Source organism: Ostrea edulis, chromosome 4, assembly GCF_947568905.1.
Source record: "Ostrea edulis chromosome 4, xbOstEdul1.1, whole genome shotgun sequence".
NCBI lineage: Eukaryota > Metazoa > Mollusca > Bivalvia > Ostreida > Ostreidae > Ostrea > Ostrea edulis.
In genome coordinates this window covers 90,879,845-90,902,906 of record NC_079167.1, presented here as the reverse complement: position 1 = coordinate 90,902,906, position 23,062 = coordinate 90,879,845, and the positions used below count along the sequence as shown (strand labels likewise).

Sequence of the window (23,062 nt, the reverse complement as noted above, 5' to 3'; positions counted from 1 at the left end):
CGTCAGTGGAAATATTGCAATATATCGATAACATTGCTCACTCTTGTGATCTGTGTTGAATTTATAAAAATATACATGTATGTTCATTAAGAAGGAACCCAAGCACATTTTATGGACATTAGAATTACAAACACGATGCTTGTGATTGATCTACAAAACTGCATCATGTTTAAACATTTGAATAATTGTATAAATACATGTATATGTAACTGATGAAAACCATGGGTGTGAATGAACTTGCATGGCATTAGTACAGGTAATTCACATACAGTATTTTTTGTGTTAATTGGGTAGATTTACTATATTGATATTTGTTTCCTCTAGGTGTCATTCCACACATTCACAAATCTCTCATTGGAAAGAAGGGCACACAGAAAGCAGCTTGAAGTGTTCATGGTGAGAATATTCTGGGAGCTGAACAAAAGACTCTACCTGAATGTTGTGTACAAGTTTATATATAGAGAATATGACTGTCATATAACTTAGAAAACATTTTTTTTTTATCCTCATCATTCACCTCATCAACTCCATTGCTTTTGGTTTTAATAGTACAGCGTCAATGTTTGTGTCAAGTTTTATTATTCATGTCTATTTATCATAAATAAATTTTAAAAACCAACTCTCTTTTATAACTTCGGGATACCTAGTATGTTGCCGATTTGATTGTAGTGGTAATCTCAAGAAGTGAAGTTGAAGAATAAATGTAGATTACGAAACTTTGGAACTTTTTGAGATTTATTTATATTACATGTAGATAGTGCTTGAGCAGTGCTTTATGAAAGCTAGCATAGAACTTGGATCAGCTTTCGTAAACTGGGCAGAAATTAAGAATGTGAGTACTTGGGTTTTACAATTTTTGTGTTGGTGATAAACGAAGTACACTTTTTGCTGATGGAGAAAGAAAAAGATGAATCCCCCAGCTCCCCAACTTGAAAGTGCTCCAAATTGCTCCGTATTCCTCTTGATACATTGCGTGGTATTCCTCTTGATACATTGCGTGGTATTCCTCTTGATACATTGCGTGGTATTCCTCTTGATACATTGCGTGGTATGGAGGAGGAACAGGGACAAATTGCTCCGTATTCCTCTTGATACATTGCGTGGTACAAATTGCTCCGTATTCCTCTTGATACATTGCGTGGTACAAATTGCTCCGTATTCCTGTTGATACATTGCGTGGTATGGAGGAGGAACAGGGACAAATTGCTCCGTATTCCTGTTGATACATTGCGTGGTATGGAGGAGGAACAGGGACAAATTGCTCCGTATTCCTCTTGATACATTGCGTGGTATGGAGGAGGAACAGGGACAAATTGCTCCGTATTCCTCTTGATACATTGCGTGGTATTCCTCTTGATACATTGCTCGGTATTCCTCTTGATACATTGCTCGGTATTCCTCTTGATACATTGCGTGGTATTCCTCTTGATACATTGCGTGGTATTCCTCTTGATACATTGCGTGGTATTCCTCTTGATACATTGCGTGGTATGGAGGAGGAACAGGGACAATATGAACTGCATTGAGGAAAAAGATTCAACATAGAAGTGACCAATGTCATTGTATTGTGTGATACAAAAATAGTGACTTGCGCTGAGGTACCAGTATGAAAGTGAACATGCCCTTGTTAATGGAAAAAAGCAGCTATAACATACTTCTCTTTGAACCACTGTAAATTGTAGGAAAATATTGGATCCGTGGGTCAGAACAATGAACATCGTCAAATCGAGGTTATCTAGTAAGCTTTAAAGGTGAAATGTGGAGCTATTTTGCACCCATATTACCAGCAGATCTACTTGAAATGAAAATAACAATTGGGTCCTCCTGTCACAACAATGTGCGCATGAAGCATTGTACAAAGCTGAGTCTGGGATAAGCCATTGAGAAGTGTTCACAAGTTTTTCTACAACCTCCATCCCACTTCGATCGACTATAACTTCAAGGAAAACAAATGAATCCTCACGTCTAAACAGTATACACATCTACAGATGGCAATGAAACATTGTACAAAGTTTTAAGTCTATCTGATAGGCCATATAGGAGGAGAAGCAGTCCTAAGATTTTGTGAGGGAGAAAAAGTACAAAAACAATATTCACCATGAAAGAGGGGAGACAAAATAATCATACAACTGCTTATTTGTATTTTATGCTTTAGAAATCCACACAAAAATTAGAAACTAGCATTTACTATTTACATTAAGTGAAGAAATTTCATTTGGGGAGCTGGGGACATTGGTCTTCCATAAAAACAATCCCTAATTGTAAAAAAAAAAAATATGCTGGAATCATTACATTTTATGATGCCAACATTTGTGTATTGCCCAGACTTTGCAGTGTCTTGGTTTTTGACAATGTAACATACGAATTGTTTCAGTTTTAAATTGGCATAAATATAAATAAACCATTGAAAAAAACTAGCCATTTTACGCTCGAGGTACATGGGACCTGACAAGATTTGTTGGTATAGTAGTTGCAGAATGAACCGAGTTTGCACACCCCAGCTTTGGACAGTCGGTTCTGTTGTCGGTACTTGTACAAGTAATTTGGTTAACATCCCTACGCTCTTTGTATACCTTGATACAGCAGCAATAGTAAATAAAATGTGATGAAAATAAATACAAAAGAATACACGTACGTGTCAACATGCAATAAGTGGCATAAATGATCCTTTAATAGCTGGATGGAGTATATATTGTCTGGAAAAATGCTGGGTGGAGTATATTGTCTGGAGAAATGCTGGATGGAGTATATATATTGTCTGGAGAAATGCTGGATGGAGTATATATTGTCTGGAGAAATGCTGGATGGAGTATATATTGTCTGGAGAAATGCTGGGTGGAGTATATATTGTCTGGAGAAATGCTGGATGGAGTATATATTGTCTGGAGAAATGCTGGGTGGAGTATATATTGTCTGGAGAAATGCTGGATGGAGTATATATATTGTCTGGAGAAATGCTGGATGGAGTATATATTGTCTGGAGAAATGCTGGATGGAGTATATATTGTCTGGAGAAATGCTGGGTGGAGTATATATTGTCTGGAGAAATGCTGGATGGAGTATATATTGTCTGGAGAAATGCTGGGTGGAGTATATATTGTCTGGAGAAATGCTGGATGGAGTATATATTGTCTGGAGAATTGCTGGATGGAGTATATTGTCTGGAGAAATGCTGGATGGAGTATATTGTCTGGAGAAATGCTGGGTGGAGTATATATTGTCTGGAGAAATGCTGGGTGGAGTATATTGTCTGGAGAAATGCTGGATGGAGTATATATATTGTCTGGAGAAATGCTGGATGGAGTATATATTGTCTGGAGAAATGCTGGATGGAGTATATATTGTCTGGAGAAATGCTGGGTGGAGTATATATTGTCTGGAGAAATGCTGGATGGAGTATATATTGTCTGGAGAAATGCTGGGTGGAGTATATATTGTCTGGAGAAATGCTGGATGGAGTATATATTGTCTGGAGAAATGCTGGATGGAGTATATATTGTCTGGAGAAATGCTGGGTGGAGTATATATTGTCTGGAGAAATGCTGGATGGAGTATATATTGTCTGGAGAAATGCTGGGTGGAGTATATATTGTCTGGAGAAATGCTGGATGGAGTATATATTGTCTGGAGAATTGCTGGATGGAGTATATTGTCTGGAGAAATGCTGGATGGAGTATATTGTCTGGAGAAATGCTGGGTGGAGTATATATTGTCTGGAGAAATGCTGGATGGAGTATATATATTGTCTGGAGAAATGCTGGGTGGAGTATATATTGTCTGGAGAAATGCTGGATGGAGTATATATTGTCTGGAGAAATGCTGGGTGGGAAATATTGTATCCTAACTTATTTGACTGCTTGTTTACAAGTCGGACCAAGTTCCTGTTGTTGACCTGTGACTGGTCAATACGTACACAGCCTCATTGGCAGTATCAATGATGCAGCTCATGTACCTAGATCCCTAGACACATCTCTTGCATGGATAACAAATAATGCAGTACATAGGAATATGTTGAAAATAGTAAATTTATTCATCAAGGTGCAGTATAATTGGAATGTAAAGAAATGCATTAATTCTAAAATGTAACTCAAGAGCATATACTGTTACACATAATTTCCCACTGAATGTTGAAATCAGAAATGTTAAAGCTAGAATGTACACAGCATAATGTATATTCTACAAAGGAGACAAATTCATAAAGCATAGCAGTACACTGGTAAAGTTTAAATATACAAAAAATAAGGATGAGATTTTCATTCCCTGTAGAGAGGCCGTGGGCGAGATTTAATAAAGGTGAGGAAACAATCCTGATAAACTTCATGTACAACATCGAACAGATATATAGTGGAGAAAATGAATAGCTAGCCCTCCTTTCAGCAGTATTGTGTGTACTACTTCATCTACAGTTTGTGGGGTGTGGAAACGGATTGCTTTAGCAGAAAAAAATCAAAATCTGACAATTTTGCAATCGCGTGTATGTATCGGGCATGAATCCAGAAAATTTTCAGGGAGTGGGACCAAGTTAGTACCTTTTCTGCCCAGGACTCCAAAATGGCCATCCAAAATCCATAACCCCCCCCCCCCCCTCCTCCTCCCTTAGATCCCCAACTGACCCCCCCCCCCCCCCCCCCCCTCCTCCTCCCTTAGATCCCCAACTGAACATTACAAAAGATTTCGCAGCATAACAAAATTGTAAGAAAATACATGGATGTTTGTATAGAATTAAAAATCTGTTCCTTGTAAATACCCACCTAATCCTGTTGTTTTGATTTGGTATGAAAGGTCCTTAAACAATTCAATTTATTGTTTTGAGGAAGTTGAAGACCTCTACATTGATGTGTTAAAAATAAACAATATGTACTATATTAAAAATAAACAATATGTACTATATTTGGGATATTTTGAAATGTATAGATCTAATCATTATTAATCATATATGAAAAATACAAAAATATTATATATATATATATATATATATATATATATATATAAATGGCACCACAAATATAATTAAAATTCTAAAAATTATTATAAAACAACAAAATACACAGTGTATGGCTGTGTATGATTGGAGCATTTTGTATGTAGTCTTCAATGTACAAACACATATTTATACAGGTCATTAACCTTATGATATGTATGATCACAGACTCTGTGCTAAAATATCAAGAAATGTTGACTGGTCAACACATTTCATTGTTATAACCTCACAAATTACTTCCTATTTAACAATAAAGAGTCCAGCACAGCCAATGTTTGGACTGCCTGGTCCACTGAAAAATTCTCAATCTAAACATTAAGTTTTCATTGGACCATTTGACATTATCACATTAATATTCACCGGTATAAATCTGGTTAAATCATAATTAACCCTGACATTTGTTCATCCTAATCCCAGATTAATTTTCGCAACGTTACGAGACTTTATCATAACTCAACCCCTCTTGGGACTATTGTAATGTATATGTGACAAAAATGTCATTTAAGGCCAATTCAACTTAATTAGTAGATTATCATCCGGGGTCACAAAAAATATGGGGCAGATTGGAGGATTTTATTTTTCAATTTTCATTTCCCAGGGAAAAAAATTAATGACAAAAGGCATCACACAAAAGTGTTAATCAAGTCAACATTCAAAGAATCCTAGTAAGAAGATATAAAACCAACATTCTGTGACTTTCATCATCACTCAAGTCACTGGGAAGCAAGTTTGTTTGAATTCGTAATTTTGGCGAAAATAAAAAAAAAATCGGGGTGGACCCTTTTTTGAGGGGCAGATGATAATCTATCAATTAATTTTAATTGGCCTAATACTTGTACAAGGGGCTCACTAATTATTCAGATAAAGATAAGTACATGTAACAGAGACAGGAATAAAACAAGAAATGTAATAAAGGTGGCTGATTGTAGGATTTTGGTGCTTAATTTCCGACTAAAATATGGATCCACCATTGTGATGTTTTCAATGGAAATCAAATTCTTCTTGAGGGTTGTAAATTTACGAGGGAGTAACAATACATATATTGACTGGGTGTTGGGGAAACATGAGTTTTGTTGGATCTCTGACCAAAATGTTACCTACTGCCTCAGGTCCAACAAAACATATTGCCCTCAACCTTGGTTAATAAATGTTAAATGTTGGAGCAGTAAGTAAATAGAGAGTAAAATGTTGATCAGCTGACATTAGATTTACTACAGCATTATCAGCAGTTTAACATGAGTATCCTCTTAGAGCTTATTATTTGGAGTTCCTTTCTCAGGCATCACATTTTTGATAAATCCTCATATCAAATTGTTGCCTGTGATCTACTGGTCCAACAGCACTTAAACCCAGTCAACATATATATTTTCTCATATGCTGTACTAGTATCTCCTTATTCAATGATGATTACAAGTGAACAGTATAAATACTATCTCATAGACGTGTCCTATGAAAGAAACCACTTCAATTCTTGAGTCCTGTCAATTTAAACACCAAAGCATCCTGACTTGGAATTTTATCAAATGGTATAACTGGTATTTGAATTACTATTCCTCCTGAGGAGTTTGGTTTCCAGCTGAAGTTTCCTTGATAACCAAGCATTGTTACCACGGTAGTTGTAGAGGCAGCAGGTGCCCCGAGGACCAGCTGGTTGGTTTTGGGCCAGTCAAGGACAATAGCATAAGTTGCAGTTGCCTGAGTTGTCTTCTTTGAAGTGAACCTATAACAAAAATCAGTATAAAATATATATATGCGTACCATATAACCAGTAATTTTAACATGCAGATGAAAATATGCCAAAAAATAAAGCAGCAAAATAAATGATACATTTTTAAAATGAAATTGAGCCACAATTAGAACTTTCCTAATGGGATTAATACCCCCCGCGGGGCATATAAGATGATGGGAAATATTTAATGCAAGCACATTGGATATTTTCACATTATCTACAGGGCAATCAATGTGAATGCAGGAATGTATATTATATAAATAAACTCTGGACAAATTGTGTCTATTACTACAAGTACAACCAAACCAGAAAATGTCCGTAACTTCCATAACTGTTAAAATATTTCAATGAAAATAGAAGATGCACAACTACATTATATATATAAGATGAGAATAAAGTTTGAATCAAATTTGTTCAATGGTATTAGAATTAAACTCTGGACAAAGTGCGCAACCCCCAAAATGAAAAGAAAATGTGCGTAACTTCTATAACTGTTAAAATATTTCAATGAAAATAGGAGATGCACAACTACATAATATATAAAAGATGTGCATAAAGTTTGAATGAAATATGTCCAGCGGTATTATAAATAAACTTCGGACAAATTGTGTCTACGGACAAACGGATGGACAGACGGACAAAGTGATTCCAGTATACCCCCCCAAACTTCGTTTGCGGGGGGGGGGGGGGGGGGGGGGGGGGTTATAATAAAAGGCTAAGGTATCAAACTAGTTTCTTGAGAAAAATTCACCAAGTATTCCTGATGCCAAAAAAACCCCAACCCAATATCCCATATATCGAACAACTTTTTCATTTTCCAACATATACGTACAATGTACACGTTTAAACTTGTCTATATCGTGGCTATTTTTGTGAAATTAATTTAAGTCGTTATAATCACATATAAATGAAAAGGTTAATCTGGATTCATTTATTTTCATAATGCCACTGTTAGATGAAGTAATGATACTATTTTTGTAAATTCATTTGATCCCCCTATTTCAGACACTCACAAGACATTTGGTGTGAAGGTGTCATTCTGGTGAGTCCACGGCACAGACTCGTAGATAGCCTCTCCATTCACTCCCAGCCACTGACCCATCTGTCGCAGACGCTCCTCAAACACCGGTGCAATACGTCCATCATGAGTAGGTCCTATGTTGATTAGGACATTTCCTCCACAACTGATCAAGCACAACATAGTCAATATCATTAGTAATGCCTTCCACACACATTAAACGTAACTGTAGATAATTCACTGTATGGAAGAGCATCATCTATAATCCATACACATCAAGACAGAAGATTATTTTCTATAATCCATACACATCAAGACAGAAGATTATCTTCTATAATCCATACACATCAAGACAGAAGAGAATCATTTATATTTCATACACATCAAGACAGAAGAGAATCATCTATAATCCATACACATCAAGACAGAAGAGAATCATTTATAATCCATACACATCAAGACAGAAGATTATCATCTATAATCCATACACATCAAGACAGAAGAGAATCATTTATAATCCATACACATCAAGACAGAAGAGAATCATTTATAATCCATACACATCAAGACAGAAGATTATTTTCTATAATCCATACACATCAAGACAGAAGATTATTTTCTATAATCCATACACATCAAGACAGAAGATTATCATCTATAATCCATACACATCAAGACAGAAGAGAATCATTTATAATCCATACACATCAAGACAGAAGATTATCATCTATAATCCATACACATCAAGACAGAAGAGAATCATTTATAATCCATACACATCAAGACAGAAGAGAATCATTTATAATCCATACACATCAAGACAGAAGATTATCATCTATAATTCATACACATCAAGACAGAAGATTATCATCTATAATCCATACACATCAAGACAGAAGAGAATCATCTATAATCCATACACATCAAGACAAAAGAGAATCATTTATAATCCATACACATCAAGACAGAAGAGAATCATTTATAATCCATACACATCAAGACAGAAGATTATCATCTATAATCCATACACATCAAGACAGAAGAGAATCATTTATAATCCATACACATCAAGACAGAAGAGAATCATCTATAATCCATACACATCAAGACAGAAGAGAATCATTTATAATCCATACACATCAAGACAGAAGATTATCATCTATAATCCATACACATCAAGACAGAAGAGAATCATTTATAATCCATACACATCAAGACAGAAGATTATCATCTATAATCCATACACATCAAGACAGAAGAGAATCATTTATAATCCATACACATCAAGACAGAAGATTATTTTCTATAATCCATACACATCAAGACAGAAGATTATTTTCTATAATCCATACACATCAAGACAGAAGATTATCATCTATAATCCATACACATCAAGACAGAAGAGAATCATTTATAATCCATACACATCAAGACAGAAGAGAATCATTTATAATCCATACACATCAAGACAGAAGAGAATCATCTATAATCCATACACATCAAGACAGAAGAGAATCATTTATAATCCATACACATCAAGACAGAAGAGAATCATTTATAATCCATACACATCAAGACAAACATTATTCGTTTGTGTTATTTGATTCCATACCTGGCATAGAATCGGTTCCGGAGAGTTAAATCAATGAAAGACCTGACAATGATAGCTTAGTAAAGGGAAACGACTCTGTGACCTAACAATGATAGCTTAGTAAAGGTAAACAACTCTGTTACCTGACAGTGATAGCTTAATAAAGGGAAACAACTCTGTGACCTGACAGCAATAATTTAGTAAAGGGAAACGACCTAACAATGATAGCTTAGTAAAGGTAAACAACTCTGTTACCTGACAGCAATAATTTAGTAAAGGGAAACAACTCTGTGATCTGACAATGATAGCTTAGTAAAGGGAAACGACTCTGTGACCTGACAATGATAGCTTAGTAAAGGGAAACGACTCTGTGACCTGACAATGATAGCTTAGTAAAGGGAAACAACTCTGTGACCTGACAGTGATAGCTTAATAAAGGAAAACAACTCTGTGACCTGACAATGATAGCTTAGTAAAGGGAACTGACCTGACAGTGGTAGCTATGACTTTTGTGATGTCCTTCATGGTCAGATAGTCAGTTATGGTGGCCCTCCTGCGATATCCCCAGGAAAACTTGTCAATAGTCATGGCATTCTCCCATTTCTTCTTCTGTAGAATTCCAGTAACAACACAGTAAGTAGAGGTTAAATATCACTAAATTACATTCTGTAGAATTCCTGTAACAACACAGTAAGTAGAGGTTTAATATCACTAAATTACATTCTGTAGAAATCTTGTAACAACACAGCAAGTAGACGTTAAATATCACTAAATTACATTCTGTAGAATTCCTGTAACAACACAGCAAGTAGACGTTAAATATCACTAAATTACATTCTGTAGAATTCTTTTAAAAACACAGTAAGTAGAGGTTTAATATCACTAAATTACCATTAAAATTATATTCTTATATCTCATGGTAGTAAACAATGTGAGTTAATCTCAGAAGTGATTGAAATCACATCATATTTGATTATCAATCAAACTTCTTTTTGGCAATGCATTTTTAGGTGCATATATGCTATTTATGTCTTTCCAAATTAGCAAATTGTCAGTATGCTTTTAATGTTAACAACAACCTGGGTTATATCTGTCATCACAATTCAAGAATCCTCCATGTTTACATCGAATATTCTTTCCCCATCTGTCATTTACAGCTACGCTATCTTTCACTGGACTGAAATATGATATGTGTACAAAATCAATTATAGCTTCGCTACCCTTCACCGGACTGAAACATGATACATGTATCGTTGACTGCCCTATTTCAGTGACTGACCAGAATCGGTGACCTTTTGTTTACGTGTGTGTGTTGTTGTTTCCGGGTGTAGGTTGCGTCATCAATTTCGCCGTAGTGTTTGCAAACATATATAGAGTACATCTTCAATTTTTTTCCGAAAATGAACTACTAGAAGGAGAGTATGCAAATAATCAACACGAGCACCCCAAAAATAAGCCCATTTACTTATTACTTTTTCAAGCAAACCTTCAAATTAATATAAAGTATACCAAAAGTCTAGAATTCTACACTATGTTAAGTTATTCATTGACGTTTAGTTGCACATTCCTCCTGTGTATACATTTTAACAGTTACAAACTTTTGGCAACCCTATATTTACAATGGTCACCGAAATAGGTGACGTCACCATTTTAGGACCACAAAGTGACATGTTTTTTGTTACGAAAATATATTGAATTAACGTACCAAAGAATTTGGAATTTTTGGATGAAAGTAAAGGAATTTAATTACTTGAAAGGTAGGTGTATTGTTTATTCATTTAATCTAAGTGATTAATGAGAAAATCGTGGTTTATCACTAAGGTCACCGAAACTGGTCAGTCGACGATACAAAATACAGACCTTGAACATGAGTCATTATACAGTAAACATTAATATCTAGGAATAAGTTACTATTTATTGATATACAGAATGATGTACTCACCAGTGATAACAATGATACACAACAATTACTGTAAAACAAATGTTACAGCAGATTAACAACTGGTCCCTTATAACAGATTAACAGCTGGTCCCTTATAACAGATCAACAACTGGTCCCTTATAACAGATTAACAGCTGGTCCCTTATAACAGATTAACAGCTGGTCCCTTATAACAGATTAACAACTGGTCCCTTATAACAGATCAACAGCTGATCCCTTATAACAGATCAACAACTGGTCCCTTATAACAGATTAACAGCTGGTCCCTTATAACAGATAAACAGCTGGTCCCTTATAACAGATCAACAACTGGTCTCTTATAACAGATTAACAGCTGATCCCTTATAATAGATCAACAACTGGTCCCTTATAACAGATCAACAGCTGATCCCTTATAACAGATTAACAACTGGTCTCTTATAACAGATTAACAGCTGGTCCCTTATAACAGATTAACAGCTGGTCCCTTATAACAGATCAACAGCTGATCCCTTATAACAGATCAACAACCGGTCCCTTATAACAGATTAACAGCTGGTCCCTTATAACAAATTGATAGATGGGCATTTAAACAGGCTTATTCTGTAATATTATATGATATCATACTTTCATGTAATTCAGTTGAAACTGATTGGTCAAAAAACATTTTTTAAAAAACCCATATTTTTATCCTCTAAAAAGAGAAATAATGCCGGGGTGCTAATATCTAGCAACGGGAAACAATACTTGACAACGGGTGATATCATAAAAATTATCACATGCGCACAGATTGTGTATGTATGGTTCACAGAAGATCTCTAGACGACATAACCAGTAAAACATCTTATAAATGTATGACATACAGTATAATGTAACAAATAGTGCATGTAGTTAAGGGTAACATTTCACCCCTCGAGAACTATTGTCTGCTGTGCCTCGGTTGACAATGGTTTTCTCAGGCTGAAAATTATCGATGTTACCCTCAGCTACATGCACTATCTATACAATATTGCTTTATAGAAATGCTGCGGATAGTCACACAGACATTAGAACAGGCGGGGTTATGAGCCGTCACACAGACATTAGAACAGGCGGGGTTATGAGCCGTCACACAGACATTAGAACAGGCGGGGTTATGAGCCGTCACTCAGACATTAGAACAGGCGGGGTTATGAGCCGTCACACTGACATTAGAACAGGCGGGGTTATGAGCCGTCACACAGACATTAGAACAGGCGGGGTTATGAGCCGTCACACAGACATTAGAACAGGCGGGGTTATGAGCCGTCACTCAGACATTAGAACAGGCGGGGTTATGAGCCGTCACTCAGACATTAGAACAGGCAGGGTTATGAGCCGATTTTATGGCACTGCTAAGTACAAATGTCCCACCTTTCATTATACAGCCAGGCCAAGAACTCTGTGGCATTCCAGTAAACGTCCGTTGTTTCCCAGTCTCCGTCTGACCACACAATGTCCGGTTTGTATTTGTTGACAATTTCATACAGCTCCGGCAATGTCTTTGTCTGTACAAATATATGTTCTGAATCATTGATAAAGTAACAAATGTACACTACAGCTAACTCTTGAAACAGGACAAAACCCTCTGTGGCCTGTGGGGCACACTCAAAATTTCATATGTCTTAGTCTTTTGACTCCAAATCAATAGAGATCATCCTCAACCCACGACAAGTCTGTGTGTGAAGAATGATGACTCAATCAAGATGTAAAGGGAAAGCCCAGAAACTGTTTTCTTATATCAGTGTCTAATTCATATGACTTAAGACCTTAAATCACTAAATACTTGTCCTATGTTTTCATCATTGGTACAAGTTAAATCTATTCAGCTTCAGTAAGTGATTAAATGATATTTTGAAACTTTTTAAATCAACAAACAGATGGATTAGACCCAAAAATCAATAAAGATGGCCTTGTATGTACTCACTATTGGTGCGAGTTTAATTATAGCAGTATCAACATGAAATGAAAAAGTTCCTTCTAAACGTCTTAACGGTTAAACCATTTCTTTTTTTATAACATGTCAAATTTACTAGACCTTTACACCTCAAATTCAATAAGGGTCATGTTCATCCCATCAGAAGTCTGTGCCAGAAGTTTCATTACTCTAATTAAAAAGGATAATCAGCTGAAGTCCTAAGTTGCTTTCTTTATCAGTGTCCTATTGACTTAACCTCTGACCTTTTAACCTCAAACTCATTATAGGTTATCCTTGTCTTATGTATTCACAATTACATTGTAGTTGCGAGTTAAATCAATCAGCTTCACAAAGTTATAGAATAATTGCTTTTAAAAATCTCATATGTAAAGACAGATGGACAAAGTGATTCCTAGAAAAGGGAGCAAGTGATTCCTAGAGAAGGAAGCAAGTCTTCATCCTTATTTGGAAGAGATCAGGCCTGGATTTTTCAAAACTTTTTAGTCAAAACTTGGACTTGAGTCTGGAATTTTACTCAAATTTTGACTGTTCAAATAAAAGGAAACTCAAACTGAAGTTTGATATTTTTTTTCTAGAAATCCAAGCCTGGCTACACATACCTTGACAAAGTCCTGTGTTTTGAAGTTATTGGCCTTGTCTTTTACATACAGGGGGTGAAACCACTCGAATAAGGAGTGATAGAGACCAAAGTGGATGTCCGTTCTGTTCTTTATTACCTCGGCCAACTCTCCTGCAGCAGAGTAGCACATGTGAATCAGATGTAATATAGCCTGTAACTCCAGCATACAAGTACAAAATGTGAATCAGATGTAATATAGCCTGTACTCCAGCATACAAGTACAAAATGTGAATCAGATTTAAAATTGCCTGTATTTCAGCACACAAGTACAAAATGTGAATCAGATGTAAAATTACCTGTACTCCAGCATACAAGTATAAAATGTGAATCAGATGTAATATAGCCTGTATTTCAGCATACTAGTACAAAATGTGAATCAGATGTAATATAGCCTGTATTTCAGCATACAAGTACAAATTGTGAATCAGATGTAAAATTGCATGTATTTCAGCATACAAGTACAAAATGTGAATCAGATGTAAAATTGCATGTATTTCAGCATACAAGTACAAAATGTGAATCAGATGTAAAATTGCATGTATTTCAGCACACAAGTACAAAATGTGAATCAGATGTAAAATTGCATGTATTTCAGCACACAAGTACAAAATGTGAATCAGATGTAAAATTGCATGTATTTCAGCATACAAGTTCAAAATGTGAATCAGATGTAAAATTGCATGTATTTCAGCATACAAGTACAAAATGTGAATCAGATGTAAAATTGCCTGTATTTCAGCATACAAGTACAAAATGTGAATCAGATGTAAAATTGCCTGTATTTCAGCATACAAGTACAAAATGTGAATCAGATGTAAAATTGCCTGTATTTCAGCATACAAGTACAAAATGTGAATCAGATGTAATATAGCCTGTATTTCAGCATACAAGTACAAAATGTGAATCAGATGTAATATAGCCTGTATTTCAGCATACAAGTACAAAATGTGAATCAGATGTAATATAGCCTGTATTTCAGCATACAAGTACAAAATGTGAATCAGATGTAATATAGCCTGTATTTCAGCATACAAGTACAAAATGTGAATCAGATGTAATATAGCCTGTATTTCAGCATACAAGTACAAAATAGACAATGATAATAAGTAACTAACATTTTTAACTTTATGTAAATTAAAAATAAATGTACGAATACTCTTTAATGAAAATCATCATCATTTTTGTGAGAAAAATGTCGCTACAATTTCAAAATGAAAATATTCAGAGAACTTCCAGTTCCACTTTTCTACGAAATTGGTACAGTGTAGTAATAGCTTAAGCAAATGGCCGTGCACAGACTACGTTTAACTGTAGGATTAACTACAGTAATCTGTATTTCTCTGTTTAACTGCAGGATTAACTACTGTAATCTACATTTCCCTGTTTAACTGTAGGATTAACTACTGTAATCTACATTTCCCTGTTTAACTGTAGGATTAACTACTGTAATCTACATTTCTCTGTTTAACTGCAGGATTAACTTTTATACATTTCTCTGTTTAACTGCAGGATTAACTACTGTAATCTGTATTTCCCTGTTTAACTGCAGGATTAACTACTGTAATCTGCATTTCTCTGTTTAACTGCAGGATTAACTACTGTAATCTGCATTTCTCTGTTTAACTGCAGGATTAACTACTGTAATCTGTATTTCTCTGTTTAACTGCAGGATTAACTACTGTAATCTACATTTCCCTGTTTAACTGTAGGATTAACTACTGTAATCTGCATTTCTCTGTTTAACTGTAGGATTAACTACTGTAATCTGTATTTCCCTGTTTAACTGTAGGATTAACTACTGTAATCTACATTTCCCTGTTTAACTGTAGGATTAACTACTGTAATCTACATTTCCCTGTTTAACTGTAGGATTAACTACTGTAATCTTCATTTCTCTGTTTGACTTCAGGATTAACTACTGTAATCTTCATTTCCCTGTTTGACTTCAGGATTAACTACTGTAATCTACATTTCCCTGTTTAACTGTAGGATTAACTACTGTAATCTGCATTTCTCTGTTTAACTGCAGGATTAACTACTGTAATCTGTATTTCCCTGTTTAACTGTAGGATTAACTACTGTAATCTTCATTTCTCTGTTTAACTGCAGGATTAACTACTGTAATCTACATTTCTCTGTTTAACTGTAGGATTAACTACTGTAATCTTCATTTCCCTGTTTAACTGCAGGATTAACTACTGTAATCTGCATTTCCCTGTTTGACTTCAGGATTAACTACTGTAATCTACATTTCCCTGTTTAACTGTAGGATTAACTACTGTAATCTGTATTTCCCTGTTTAACTGCAGGATTAACTACTGTAATCTACATTTCTCTGTTTAACTGCAGGATTAACTTATATACATTTCTCTGTTTAACTGCAGGATTAACTACTGTAATCTGTATTTCCCTGTTTAACTGCAGGATTAACTACTGTAATCTTCATTTCTCTGTTTAACTTCAGGATTAACTACTGTAATCTGTATTTCCCTGTTTAACTGCAGGATTAACTACTGTAATCTGCATTTCCCTGTTTAACTGCAGGATTAACTACTGTGCCCTTTGTATATAAAGTTCTCAGTGTAGTAAAATTTGTGAGAAAGTCTGCGTAACCTTGACCTCAAGACCAAAAGTCTGTAGGTGTTTTTCTTTGATGATCAATTACTTTTATATAAAATATCAAAACTTTTTGTCCCCAAACTAACCCACTATAATATCCCGGTCCAGTCCTGAAAAAAAACTATATTAAGAAAACACAGATTTCAGACTGGTCCCCAAACTAACCCACAATATCTCAGTCCGGTTCTAAAAAAAAAATTAATTAAGAAAGCACAGATTTCAGACTTGGTCCAAACTAACCCACAGTATCTCAGTCCAGTCCTTAAAAAAACTTAATTAAGAAAACACAGATTTCAGACTGGTCCCCAAACTAACCCACAATATCCCGGTCCGGTCCTACTTCACCAGAGTTCCAGTTGAAGGAATATTTGGACGGCCAGTTACAGTACCCGTCGTGATGCTTGCTTACAAACACAATGTACCTTGAAATAAAAGTCAAGCTAACAATTTATATATGAATAAATGCTAAATAACTGAATTAAAGAAATGTATGTAAACATCATAAGTTTAGCTCATTACAACGAAGGGAGTTTGATCATTAGTTGAAAATCTGAGACATTTACAAATTGATTATCCATTTCGGCAGATCAGATTCATTTTCACAAGCTATTAGCCTCCAAGTTCAAACAAGTCAACTATATTTAAACTTTAAATTTCCAGTGAAGATCCGTGCAGCAAAAGTAGTAATATTGTCCAATCGTCTTGCACCTTTTGAACTTGAGTTATTCAGTGCTGAACAACCATAATATGGTTGACTCGTTTGAACTCGGAATCTAATAGCTGGTGAAAACGAATCTGATTTGCCGAAATGGACAATCGACATTTATTCAAATATTGTGAGGGTGACCACAAGTAGCTATATTTTAAACAGTAATTCTAAGCTGGACTGCAACGGATGCATAAAAGCCAATGTAATGGAGGAAAATTGCATGGAGAAAATGGGGTAGGGTTAACTACAGCGACCTAATTCTTGGGAGTTGGACTTATTTTTTCAAAGTTTCTGTGACGTCAGGTAAACGATTTATGTATTACAAAACAGAACAATAATCTAGCTTTCAACTGAAAAAACATTTTATGCATTATCAAGATTAACACCAAGGTTTTGAGAGTTTGAAGCGATCAACCGAAAATTTAATGGCTGCTTTGTTAGCTCCCTTCACTCTAGATATACTATATAACCAGTTTGCTCGATTGTGTCAAAACCCTGTGCAACATGACCTAGAGTTGACCAAATCAACGCAATTTCAGCAAATGGTTATGATTTGCCCATTTTTAAATGATAGTATTTTTTTTTTAATCATCAAATTATTTCAAGACTTGTTAAGTTTGATTCCAATTTTAGTAGAAATTCAGAATTTATAGGTAAGTCAGTCTAAACTTTATGCGGTAAAAGAAAGGAAAGAGTTGCTTATCTCTGTTATATACGTCTCTGGGTTGTTTTCATACTAGTAAAAGCTGAAAAGTAGTTACTTAGCCCCCGATGCTTTGAAGATTTCTGCCCACTGATCAGCATTGTAAAATTCCGCTGTAAACTTCGGAGCAAAGTCAGCATACGTAAAATCTGGCGGATAATTCTTCTCCATGAAGTCGACAACAGCAGGCGTCTTCTGTGTCTTCCACCAGTACCAAATCCATTCTGACGAATCAGACGAGAAACTAGGCACAGAGAACACCCCCTAATGAATGAAAATTCCTATTTTCGATTTGTCATACCAATCTGGTAGAGGGCGTGAGTCAAGGGATGCCCAGTTCGGTTCATATTTAGCACCTACTGTTTCTAAAATAAGGGAAGATATAAGAAAGGTGGATATGGCAATGAAATGAAACTTCATCTTTTTCTCCATTTGATCAGTTCGATCGGATCTCCTCGCCCCTTTCCTTTGCTAACTGAAAGAAAAAGGGAAAAGACGAGGTAATCCAAATGATTAGTTGTTGAGAATACTTTGGATTTCGAGCCCGATACAGTCGCCAGAATGATAGGTTAGATTGCTAGCGCCATATTTATTATCTACTATGCAAGTAGAGGTCGTAAGAAATGTTTAATCATTATAAAATTAATATCATAGTAATTTAAATTACTTAGAGTTTATAAATTTTTTAAAGACCCGGACCGTTATTTTCTGCAAGTAATGTTTGGGAAATTAATGTATCGGTTGGTTTGCATTGCAGTTTCTATTACAGAAAGATAAAATATTCCATAAAATAGTGTATATAATTAGCCTACATTGTAATACATGTACAAAGGATAGAAATTGGTTCATGGCATTTAATCCTAACATATGCGAGGTCAAAACCGCCGCGGTGGTCTAGAGGTAGCGCGTTCGCCCCGCAAGCGGAAGGTCTATGGGCGCCAAATTAACATAAACTCAAATAATTGAAGATATCTCAATTATTTGAAGATATCGTCAATTCATTTGATGGGCACAACAATTTAATTAAAGATCTCTTCAAATAATTAATGATATATTCAGTCTGAATTATTGCACGCATTAATTGAATTGATGATAGCATAAATTCTTCTGCTGAATTGATGCGCCCTTTAATTGAATTAATGATCTCTTCAAATGAATTAATGATATCAACAATTGAATTGATGCGCGCTACAATTCAATTGAAGAGAGCAATAATTGATATAATGCGCGCATTAAATCAATTGATGAGAGCAATTGAATTTGATGCGCGCACTAATTCATTTGATGAGAGCAATAATTGATTTAATGCGCGCATTAATTCAATTATTGCTCTCTTCAATTGAATTAATGATATCTTAATTCATTAGAAGAGAGCAATAATTCTTTTAGAGAGAGCAACTATATAATTAAAGGTATCTTCAATTCAACATATCCACAATTGAATTAATGATATCTTTAATTGAATTGTTGCTCTCTTTAAAAGAATTGATGCGCGCATTAATTCCTTATACAAAAGCATTGAAATAATTAAAGATATCTTCAACTGAATTAAAGAGATCATCAAATTATTTATACCAAGCTCTAAATTAATTATTGCAGCAATATTTCTACGAAATTGATGCTCTCATCAATTGAATTGAAGAGAGCAATAATTGAATTAATACGCGCATTAAATCAATTATTGCTCTCATTAATTCAATTGATGCGCGCATTAATTCAATTGAGGAGAGCAATAATTTAATTGAAACGCGCATTAATTCATTTGATGAGAGCAATAATTGATTTAATGCGCGCATTAATTCAATTAAAGAGAGCAATAATTGAATTGATGATATCTTCAAATAATTGAAGATATCTTCAATTATTTGAGTTTATGTTAATTTGGCGCTCCATAAAGGTCGGGGTTCGAATCCCGGCGATGACAGGCCTAAGTCGTTAAAACAGGGTAGTGACAGTTCATTCGCCAAACACTCGGCATCAAGTGTGAATGTCACGGGTCGACCCCTCGGAGATGACCTTAAAAACGAATGTACCGTGTCACAGGTGTGGCACGCAGAAGAACCCTCACTGCGTAATTATTTTTTATTTGTATTCTATATTTTCTATTCATATTGTATAATTTTCCATTTGTATTCTATATTTTCCATTTGTATTATATAAATTTTTCGTTTGCATTGTATAATTTCCATTTGCATTGCAAAATGTATCTGAGGGATTGTTTATTTTGATTTGTTACAAAGGATTTCAAATAATTTAGGTCCCACTTATATTTAGCCGTCACCCGCTGAAGGTGAAGTACCACAAATAGACTTACTATGCTCAGCGCACAATGGCGTAGGAGTGGGGGTTCTTTGTAAAGGCCCTTTTATACTGAACGCGAACACGAACGCGACAGCGAACACGACCGCGAACGCAGCGTTCGCATTGGATTGCTTAACTTCATTTTGAATGATGTTGTTTATACTGACGGCGAACGCGAACGCGGCCGAATTCATGTTCGCGCGGAACACCGCGGAGATAGCCTCCAGAGGGAATTTTTGGGAAAAGACCGCGCGAACAATTTTCATTAGCCAATCAGAATGTGAGGTCAAAAGTCATACTTGTCTGTGACAATTCAGGCTTCATCATGCCAGATGACAGAACAGAACAACTCATTCTCTTAATCGAGGAACATCCAATTATTTATGATAAAAGCCGAAGATATGTAGCTCACCATGGCCAAAACATAAATGACCTCGTGTCATCTGCGAATTTCCACGAGTATCACCGCTTTCAATACGAACAACGATTCGCGCGGAAAGTCGCGTGAAAACTCGCAGTGGTCGCGTTCGCGTTCGTGTTCGCGCTCAGTATAAAAGGGCCTTAATAGTAAGATCATATGAAGAGAAATCTTCATCACAAAGAATGGGCTGAGCGGAGCCAACGCCTGTCGCAACACGGGATGTCTGCTTTTAAGATAACTTTATCCGTGATTTTCACTTTTAAATAGCCATGTGTTTGGCGAAGTATTGGCTGGACTCGTCATTGATAGCGACGTATTTTTAAAAATAACTAGTCCTGCATGGACCTGGTTGCGGTAGCTCAATGATATATCGCTTGGTTTGTGGGCGGGAGGTCGCGAGTTCGAGAACCGCTCCTGCCATTGCCGCATCAAACCTAAGACATAAATATAGGTAGCGATTGCTCCTTTGCCAAACACTCGGCATTTGAAAGTGAGAATCACAGGTCTTTCCGATATGACCTTAAAACAGATATCCTGTGTTGCGGCAGGTGTTGGCATAATCCGAGATTCCTCTGACTCTTACCCCCGCTTTTATATTTGACATGTGCGGGGGAGAGTCAGAGCGGACTCAATATTGAAAAGTGGGAATTCAGCGACACCAGCTGGTGTCGCTGCTTTACCTACCTCTTACAACTTTATTTCGCGGATCTATCTTCCAAGACGTGAGAATTCAGTTATCGGAAGATTATTCTACAAATACATCATGATTAATACGATGCTATCGCCGTTTAAACGATGGAATTTTGTGTTTACATGTGCTGACGTCATGCGCAAAGAAATCAAATGGCGAGGCGGCGACCTAATTCAAGTGATGCTCCATTTGTCGGTGTTAGGACCGTTTAAACGGCGATAGCATCGTATTAATCATGATCTAGTTATAGATTTATCTTCCGTTAACTGAATTCTCACGTCTTGGAAGATAGATCCGCGAAATAAAGTTGTAAGAGGTAGGTAAAGCAGCGACACCAGCTGGTGTCGCTGAATTCCCACTTTTCAATATGGAGTCCGCTCTGACTCTCCCCCGCACATGTCAAATAGAAAAGCGGGGGTAAGAGTCAGAGGAATCTCGGATTAGTGTTGGCACGTTAAAGGCCTGTGTGCTAAGCACGTCTATATTTGTGGTACATCTGTAAACAATTCTCAAAGCAACGTTAACTAACGAAATCCTAATCGTAACAAATCAAAATAAACAATCCCTGGGATACAATACAAATGAAAAATTATACAAATGGCAATATAACTGGAAAATATAGAATACAAATGAAAATTTATGCAATACAAATGGAAAATATAGAATGCAAATGGAAAATTATACAATACAAAGGGAAAATATAGAATACAAATGGGAAAATATACAATACAAATGGAAAATATAGAATACAAATGGAAAATTATACATTACAACAGGAAAATTATACAATACAAATGGGGAAAAAATCAAATACTGCAGCGTTTGACATCATGACATGCCATAATTATCTACAACCAGGTCTTGAATATGACCAACAAAGTCAAGTACCTGAGTGAAACGATCGCCGAGAGTGAATATTAGGTATATATCCCAAAATGGCGTTTTAAATCTTTAGATTTATCAATGATTTCATCATGTAAAACAAATAAAGATATTTTAACTACTTGAAACATAGTTTGGTCCCCGCCACTCATTAATCATTCGATTTGGGGACCACAAAACACATGACGAGATCAATGAGTGGCGGGGACCAGTCTACATGTGAATTAATTGACTGTTTTGCATTAGGATACACGGTGGTACTTGCATATAATATAAATAAGTATTATCATGTTCAAAATGCCTCATGTATGAATATTGCTCATACTAATAGTGCATATTTTGCTCTTGTTTTGTTCTTTTCTTTTTATCGTCATTTTTTTTTAAAATAAACATTGCACATTGAAATGTTAACAATCATGTATGCCGTATGCCCGAGAGGGCCCTAATTTGGAAATAAATCACATTCTATTCTATTCTATTCTATAATTAACCCGCAAAATGAAAATCAAATAGCTACATGTACCTGTAACTTGTTTTAACACATATCTATTACTCATGAAAAAAATTTCATCATCAGGAATTTAAGTAAAATGAGGCAACAAACTGTCAAAGTACGACAGATTTGAAATGTAAGCTCCTCTACGACCCGGAATTGTTGTATTAAACATGTACATGTATGCATGTTCTATACAAACAATTCTCACAGATGTACACACACCCTGAAAAATATGGAGCGCCAAATTAACATACTGGTAAACTATAAATAAATTGAAGATAGCATCAAGTCAATTAAGAGAGCAATAATTGATTTGATGCGTGCATCAATTCATTTGAAGAGAGCAACACTTCAATTACAGCGCTCATTATATTCACCAGAATAATTAATGCTATCACCAAATCAATTAATACGCTCAATAACT

The 23,062-nt window shown here is 35.6% G+C and overlaps 1 pseudogene; it reads right to left on the bottom strand.

Moving 5' to 3' along the window:
- Window positions 1-4,858: 4,858 nt before the first annotated feature.
- Window positions 4,859-18,688, bottom strand: LOC125669592 (alpha-L-fucosidase-like; annotated as a pseudogene).
- Between the last annotated feature and the right edge of the window lie 4,374 nt (window positions 18,689-23,062).